Below are 8,902 nucleotides of genomic sequence, written 5' to 3' on the forward strand. Positions count from 1 at the left end.
GCTTCGTTGAATTCGTTTGACTTTTATTCGATTAAAAAATCTTTGTTTGAATGTGTTTGACTTTAATTTGATTCAAAAAGCATTGTTTGAATGTCTTTGAATTTTCTTTGATTTCAAAAGCTTTGTTTAAATGTGTTTGACTTTCATTTGATTTAATTAGCTTCGTTGAATGCATTTGACTTTCATTGGATTCAAAACGTTTTGTTTGAATGTGTTTGACTTTCATACGATTCTTAAAGCTTTGTTTGAATGTGTTTCATTCATTTGATTCAAAATGCTTTGTTTGAATATGTTTGAATGTGTTTGACTTTTATTTGATTCAAAAAGCTTAGTTTAAATGTGTTTAAATTTCATTTTATTCAAAAAGCTTTGTTTGAATGTATTTGACTCTAATTTCATTGTAAAAGATTTGTTTTAATGTGTTAAATTAAACTTTCATTTCATTTAAAAAGCTTTTGTTGAATATGTTTGAATGTTTTTGACTTTCATTTTATTCAAAAAGCTTAGTTTAAATGTTTTTTAATTTCATTTCATTCAAAAAGTTTTGTTTGAATGTATTAGACTCTCATTTGATTGAAAAAGCTTTATTTTAATATTTTTAACTTTATTTCAATTGAAAAACTTTGTTTAAGTACACTTGACTTTTATTCGATTCAAAAAGTTTTGTTTGAATGTGTTTAACTTTCCTTTGATTCAAAACGCTTTGTTTGAGTGCGTTTGACTTTAATTTTATTCAATGAGCTTCGTTGAAAGCATTTGAGTTTCATTCGATTCAAAAAGCTTTGTTTGATAGGTTTGACTTTCATTTGATTTAAAAAGCTTTGTATGAATGTGGTTGACTTTCATTTGATTCAAAATATTTGTTTGAATGTGTTTTACTTTAATTTGATTCAATTGGCTTCATTTAGTGCATTTTACTTTCATTCAACTCAAAAAGCTTTGTTTGAATGTGTTTGACTTTCATTTGATTCAAAAAGACTTGTCTGAATGTTTTTTAGTTTCTTTTAATACAATTAGATTCGTTGAATTCGTTTGACTTTTATTCGATTAAAAAAGCTTTGTCTGAATGTGTTTGACTTTTATTTGATTCAAAAAGCATTGTTTGAATGTCTCTAAATTTTCTTTGATTTCGAAAGCTTTGTTTAAATGTGTTTGACTTTCATTTATTCAATTAGCTTCGTTAAATGCGTTTGACTTTCATTGGATTCAAAACGTTTTCTTTGAATGTGTTTGACTTTCATATGATTCTTAAAGCTTTGTTTGAATGTGTTTGATTCATTTGATTCAAAAAGCTTTGTTTGAATATGTTTGAATGTGTTTGACTTTCATTTGATTCAAAAAGCTTAGTTTAAATGTGTTTTAATTTCATTTTATTCAAAAAGCTTTGTTTGAATGTATTTGACTCTCATTTCATTGAAAAAGATTTGTTTTAATGTGTGAAATTAAACTTTCATTTCATTTAAAAAGCTTTGTTTGAATATGTTTGAATGTGTTTGACTTTCATTTTATTCAAAAAGCTTAGTTTAAATGTTTTTTAATTTCATTTCATTCAAAAAGTTTTGTTTGAATGTATTAGACTCTCATTTGATTGAAAAAGCTTTATTTTAATATGTTTAACTTTCTTTCATTTGAAAAACTTTGTTTGAATACACTTGACTTTTATTCGATTCAAAAAGCTTTGTTTGAATGTGTTTGACTTTCATTTGATTCAAAACGCTTTGTTTGAGTGCGTTTGACTTTAATTTGATGCAATGAGCTTCGTTGAAATCATTTGACTTTCATTCGATTCAAAAAGCTTTGTTTGATTTGTTTGACTTTCATTTGATTTAAAAAGCATTGTATGAATGTGGTTGACTTTCATTTGATTCAAAATATTTGTTTGAATGTGTTTTACTTTAATTTGATTTAATTGGCTTCATTTAGTGCATTTGACTTTCATTCAACTAAAAAATCATTGTTTGAATGTGTTTGACTTTCATTTGATTCAAAAAGACTTGTCTGAATGTTTTTGAGTTTCATTTAAAACAATTCGCTTCGTTGAATTCGTTTGACTTTTATTCAATTAAAAAATCTTTGTTTGAATGTGTTTGACTTTTATTTGATTCAAAAAGCATTGTTTGAATGTCTTTTAATTTTCTTTGATTTCAAAAGCTTCGTTTAAATGTGTTTGACTTTCATTTGATTCAATTAGCTTCGTTGAATGCATTTGACTTTCATTGGATTCAAAACGTTTTGTTTGAATGTGTTTGACTTTCATACGATTCTTAAAGCTTTGTTTGAATGTGTTTCATTCATTTGATTCAAAATGCTTTGTTTGAATATGTTTGAATGTGTTTGACTTTTATTTGATTCAAAAAGCTTAGTTTAAATGTGTTTTAATTTAATTTTATTCAAAAAGCTTTGTTTGAATGTATTTGACTCTCATTTCATTGTAAAAGATTTGTTTTAATGTGTTAAATTAAACTTTCATTTCATTTAAAAAGCTTTTGTTGAATATGTTTGAATGTTTTTGACTTTCATTTTATTCAAAAAACTTAGTTTAAATGTTTTTTAATTACATTTCATTCAAAAAGTTTTGTTTGAATGTATTAGACTCTCTTTTGATTGAAAAAGCTTTATTTTAATATTTTTAACTTTATTTCATTTGAAAATCTTTGTTTGAGTACACTTGACTTTTATTCGATTCAAAAAGTTTTGTTTGAATGTGTTTGACTTTCATTTGATTCAAAACGCTTTGTTTGAGTGCGTTTGACTTTAATTTTATTCAATGAGCTTCGTTGAAAGCATTTGAGTTTCATTCGATTCAAAAAGCTTTGTTTGATATGTTTGACTTTCATTTGATTTAAAAAGCTTTGTATGAATGTGGTTGACTTTCATTTGATTCAAAATATTTGTTTGAATGTGTTTTACTTTAATTTGATTCAATTGGCTTCATTTAGTGCATTTTACTTTCATTCAACTCAAAAAGCTTTGTTTGAATGTGTTTGATTTTCATTTGATTCAAAAAGACTTGTCTGAATGTTTTTTAGTTTCATTTAAGACAATTAGCTTCGTTGAATTCGTTTGACTTTTATTCGATTATAAAAGCTTTGTCTGAATGTGTTTGACTTTTATTTGATTCAAAAAGCATTGTTTGAATGTCTTTAAATTTTCTTTGATTTCGAAAGTTTTGTTTAAATATGTTTGACTTTTATTTGATTCAATTAGCTTCGTTGAATGCATTTGACTTTCATTGGATTCAAAACGTTTTGTTTGAATGCGTTTGACTTTCATACGATTCTTAAAGCTTTGTTTGAATGTGTCTGAATCATTTGATTCAAAAAGCTTTGTTTGAATATGTTTGAATGTGTTTGACTTTCAATTGATTCAAAAAGCTTAGTTTAAATGTGTTTTAATTTCATTTTATTCAAAAATCTTTGTTTGAATGTATTTGACTCTCATTTCATTGAAAAAGATTTGTTTTAATGTGTTAAATTAAACTTTCATTTCATTTAAAAAGCTTTGTTTGAATATGTTTGAATGTGTTTGACTTTCATTTTATTCGAAAAGCTTAGTTTAAATGTTTTTTAATTTCATTTCATTCAAAAAGCTTTGTTTGAATGTATTTGACTCTCTTTTGATTGAAAAAGCTTTATTTTAATATGTTTAACTCTCTTTCATTTGAAAAACTTTGTTTGAATACACTTGACTTTTATTCGATTCAAAAAGCTTTGTTTGAATGTGTTTGACTTTCATTTGATTCAAAACGCTTTGTTTGAGTGCGTTTGACTTTAATTTGATTCAATGAGCTTCGTTGATAGCATTTGACTTTCATTCTATTCAAATAGCTTTGTTTGATATGTTTGCTTTCATTTGATTTAAAAAGCATTGTATGAATGTGGTTGACTTTCATTTGATTCAAAATATTTGTTTGAATGTGTTTTACTTTAATTTGATTTAATTGGCTTCATTTAGTGCATTTGACTTTCATTCAACTAAAAAATCATTGTTTGAATGTGTTTGACTTTCATTTGATTCAAAAAGACTTGTCTGAATGTTTTTGAGTTTCATTTGAAACAATGAGCTTCGTTGAATTCGTTTGACTTTTATTCGATTAAAAAATCTTTGTTTGAATGTGTTTGACTTTTATTTGATTCAAAAAGCATTGTTTGAATGTCTTTGAATTTTCTTTGATTTCAAAAGCTTCGTTTAAATGTGTTTGACTTTCATTTGATTCAATTAGCTTCGTTGAATGCATTTGACTTTCATTGGATTCAAAACGTTTAGTTTGAATGTGTTTGACTTTCATACGATTCTTAAAGCTTTGTTTGAATGTATTTTATTCATTTGATTCAAAATGCTTTGTTTGAATATGTTTGAATGTGTTTGACTTTTATTTGATTCAAAAAGCTTAGTTTAAATGTGTTTTAATTTCATTTTATTCAAAAAGCTTTGTTTGAATGTATTTGACTCTCATTTCATTGTAAAAGATTTGTTTTAATGTGTTAAATTAAACTTTCATTTCATTTAAAAATCTTTTGTTGAATATGTTTGAATGTTTTTTGACTTTCATTTTATTCAAAAAGCTTAGTTTAAATGTTTTTTAATTTCATTTCATTCAAAAAGTTTTGTTTGAATGTATTAGACTCTCTTTTAATTGAAAAAGCTTTATTTTAATATTTTTAACTTTATTTCATTTGAAAAACTTTGTTTGAGTACACTTGACTTTTATTCGATTCAAAAAGCTTTGTTTGAATGTGTTTGACTTTCATTTGATTCAAAACGCTTTGTTTGAGTGCGTTTGACTTTAATTTGATTCAATGAGCTTCGTTGATAGCATTTGACTTTCATTCTATTCAAATAGCTTTGTTTGATATGTTTGCTTTCATTTGATTTAAAAAGCATTGTATGAATGTGGTTGACTTTCATTTGATTCAAAATATTTGTTTGAATGTGTTTTACTTTAATTTGATTCAATTGGCTTCATTTAGTGCATTTGACTTTCATTCAACTCAAAAATCTTTGTTTGAATGTGTTTGACTTTCATTTGATTCAAAAAGACTTGTCTGAATGTTTTTGAGTTTCATTTAAAACAATTAGCTTCGTTGAATTCGTTTGACTTTTATTCAATTAAAAAATCTTTGTTTGAATGTGTTTGACTTTTATTTGATTCAAAAAGCATTGTTTGAATGTCTTTGAATTTTCTTTGATTTCAAAAGCTTCGTTTAAATGTGTTTGACTTTCATTTGATTCAATTAGCTTCGTTGAATGCATTTGACTTTCATTGGATTCAAAACGTTTTGTTTGAATGTGTTTGACTTTCATACGATTCTTAAAGCTTTGTTTGAATGTGTTTTATACATTTGATTCAAAAACCTTTGTTTGAATATGTTTGAATGTGTTTGACTTTCAATTGATTCAAAAAGCTTAGTTTAAATGTGTTTTAATTTCATTTTATTCAAAAAGCTTTGTTTGAATGTATTTGACTCTCATTACATTGAAATAGATTTGTTTTAATGTGTTAAATTAAACTTTAATTTCATTTAAAAAGCTTTGTTTGAATATGTTTGAATGTGTTTGACTTTCATTTTATTCAAAAAGCTTAGTTTAATTGTTTTACAATTTCATTTCATTTAAAAAGGTTTGTTTGAATGTATTTGACTCTCTTTTGATTGAAAAAGCTTTATTTTAATTTGTTTAACTTTCTTATATGTGAAAAACTTTGTTTGAATACACTTGACTTTTATTCGATTCAAAAAGCTTTGTTTGAATGTGTTTGACTTTCATTTGATTCAAAACGCTTTGTTTGAGTGCGTTTGACCTTAATTTGATTAAATGAGCTTCGTTGAAAGCATTTGACTTTCATTCTATTCAAAAAGCTTTGTTTGATATGTTTGACTTTCATTTGATTTAAAAAGCGTTGTATGAATGTGGTTGACTTTCATTTGATTTAAAATATTTGTTTGAATGTGTTTTAATTTAATTTCATTTCATTCAAAAAGCTTTGTTTGAATGTATTTGACTCTCATTTCATTGAAAAAGATTTGTTTTAATGTGTTAAATTAAACTTTCATTTCATTTAAAAAGCTTTGTTTGAATATGTTTGAATGTGTTTGACTTTCATTTTATTCAATGAGCTTCGTTGAAAGCATTTGACTTTCATTCGATTGAAAAAGCTTTGTTTGATATGTTTGACTTTCATTTGATTTAAAAAGCATTGTATGAATGTGGTTGACTTTCATTTGATTCAAAATATTTGTTTGAATGTGTTTTACTTTAATTTGATTCAATTGGCTTCATTTAGTGCATTTTACTTTCATTCAACTCAAAAAGCTTTGTTTGAATGTGTTTTACTTTCATTTGATTCAAAAAGACTTGTCTGGATGTTTTTTATTTTCATTTAATACAATTAGCTTCGTTGAATTCGTTTGACTTTTATTCATTTAAAAAAGCTTTGTTTGAATGTGTTTGACTTTTATTTGATTCAAAAGGCATTGTTTGAATGTCTTTGAATTTTCTTTGATTTCGAAAGCTTTGTTTAAATGTGTTTGACTTTAATTGATTCAATTATCTTCGTTAAATGCGTTTGACTTTCATTGGTTCAAAACGTTTTGTTTGAATTTGTTTTACTTTCATATGATTCTTAAAGCTTTTTTTGAATGTGTCTGATTCATTTGATTCAAAAAGCTTTGTTTGAATATGTTTGAATGTGTTTAACTTTCATTTGATTAAAAAAGCTTAGTTGAAGTGTGTTTTAATTTCATTTTATTCAAAAAGCTTTGTTTGAATGTATTTGACTCTCTTTTCATTGAAAAAGATTTGTTTTAATGTGTTAAATTAAACTTTCATTTCATTTAAAAAGCTTTGTTTGAATATGTTTGAATGTGTTTGACTTTCATTTTATTCAAAAAGCTTAGTTTAAATGTTTTTTAATTTCATTTCATTCAAAAAGCTTTGTTTGAATGTATAAGACTCTCTTTTGATTGAAAAAGCTGGATTTTAATATGTTTAACTCTCTTTCATTTGAAAAACTTTGTTTGAATACACTTGACTTTTATTCGATTCAAAAAGCTTTGTTTGAATGTGTTTGACTTTCATTTGATTCAAAACGCTTTGTTTGAGTGCGTTTGACTTTAATTTGATTCAATGAGCTTCGTTGAAAGCATTTGACTTTCATTCTATTCAAAAAGCTTTGTTTGATATGTTTGACTTTCATTTGATTTAAAAAGCATTGTATGAATGTGGTTGACTTTCATTTGATTCAAAATATTTGTTTGAATGTGTTTTACTTTAATTTGATTCAATTGGCTTCATTTAGTGCATTTGACTTTCATTCAATTCAAAAATCTTTGTTTGAATGTGTTTGACTTTCATTTGATTCAAAAAGACTTGTCTGAATGTTTTTGAGTTTCATTTGAAACAATGAGCTTCGTTGAATTCGTTTGACTTTTATTCGATTAAAAAATCTTTGTTTGAATGTGTTTGACTTTTATTTGATTCAAAAAGCATTGTTTGAATGTCTTTGAATTTTCTTTGATTTCAAAAGTTTTGTTTAAATATGTTTGACTTTTATTTGATTCAATTAGCTTCGTTGAATGCATTTGACTTTCATTGGATTCAAAACGTTTTGTTTGAATGCGTTTGACTTTCATACGATTCTTAAAGCTTTGTTTGAATGTGTCTGAATCATTTGATTCAAAAAGCTTTGTTTGAATATGTTTGAATGTGTTTGACTTTCAATTGATTCAAAAAGCTTAGTTTAAATGTGTTTTAATTTCATTTTATTCAAAAAGCTTTGTTTGAATGTATTTGACTCTCATTTCATTGAAAAAGATTTGTTTTAATGTGTTAAATTAAACTTTCATTTCATTTAAAAAGCTTTGTTTGAATATGTTTGAATGTGTTTGACTTTCATTTTATTCGAAAAGCTTAGTTTAAATGTTTTTTAATTTCATTTCATTCAAAAAGCTTTGTTTGAATGTATTTGACTCTCTTTTGATTGAAAAAGCTTTATTTTAATATGTTTAACTCTCTTTCATTTGAAAAACTTTGTTTGAATACACTTGACTTTTATTCGATTCAAAAAGCTTTGTTTGAATGTGTTTGACTTTCATTTGATTCAAAACGCTTTGTTTGAGTGCGTTTGACTTTAATTTGATTCAATGAGCTTCGTTGAAAGCATTTGACTTTCATTCTATTCAAAAAGCTTTGTTTGATATGTTTGACTTTCATTTGATTTAAAAAGCATTGTATGAATGTGGTTGACTTTCATTTGATTCAAAATATTTGTTTGAATGTGTTTTACTTTAATTTGATTCAATTGGCTTCATTTAGTGCATTTGACTTTCATTCAACTAAAAAATCATTGTTTGAATGTGTTTGACTTTCATTTGATTCAAAAAGACTTGTCTGAATGTTTTTGAGTTTCATTTAAAACAATTCGCTTCGTTGAATTCGTTTGACTTTTATTCGATTAAAAAATCTTTGTTTGAATATGTTTGACTTTTATTTGATTCAAAAAGCATTGTTTGAATGTCTTTGAATTTTCTTTGATTTCAAAAGCTTTGTTTAAATGTGTTTGACTTTCATTTGATTCAATTAGCTTCGTTGAATGCATTTGATTTTCATTGGATTCAAAACGTTTTGTTTGAATGCGTTTGACTTTCATACGATTCTTAAAGCTTTGTTTGAATGTGTCTGAATCATTTGATTCAAAAAGCTTTGTTTGAATATGTTTGAATGTGTTTGACTTTCAATTGATTCAAAAAGCTTAGTTTAAATGTGTTTTAATTTCATTTTATTCAAAAAGCTTTGTTTGAATGTATTTGACTCTCATTTCATTGAAAAAGATTTGTTTTAATGTGTTAAATTAAACTTTCATTTCATTTAAAAAGCTTTGTTTGAATATGTTTGAATGTGTTTG

This window comes from Chenopodium quinoa, unplaced genomic scaffold (genome assembly GCF_001683475.1).
Source record: "Chenopodium quinoa cultivar QQ74 unplaced genomic scaffold, ASM168347v1, whole genome shotgun sequence".
Lineage (NCBI taxonomy): Eukaryota > Viridiplantae > Streptophyta > Magnoliopsida > Caryophyllales > Amaranthaceae > Chenopodium > Chenopodium quinoa.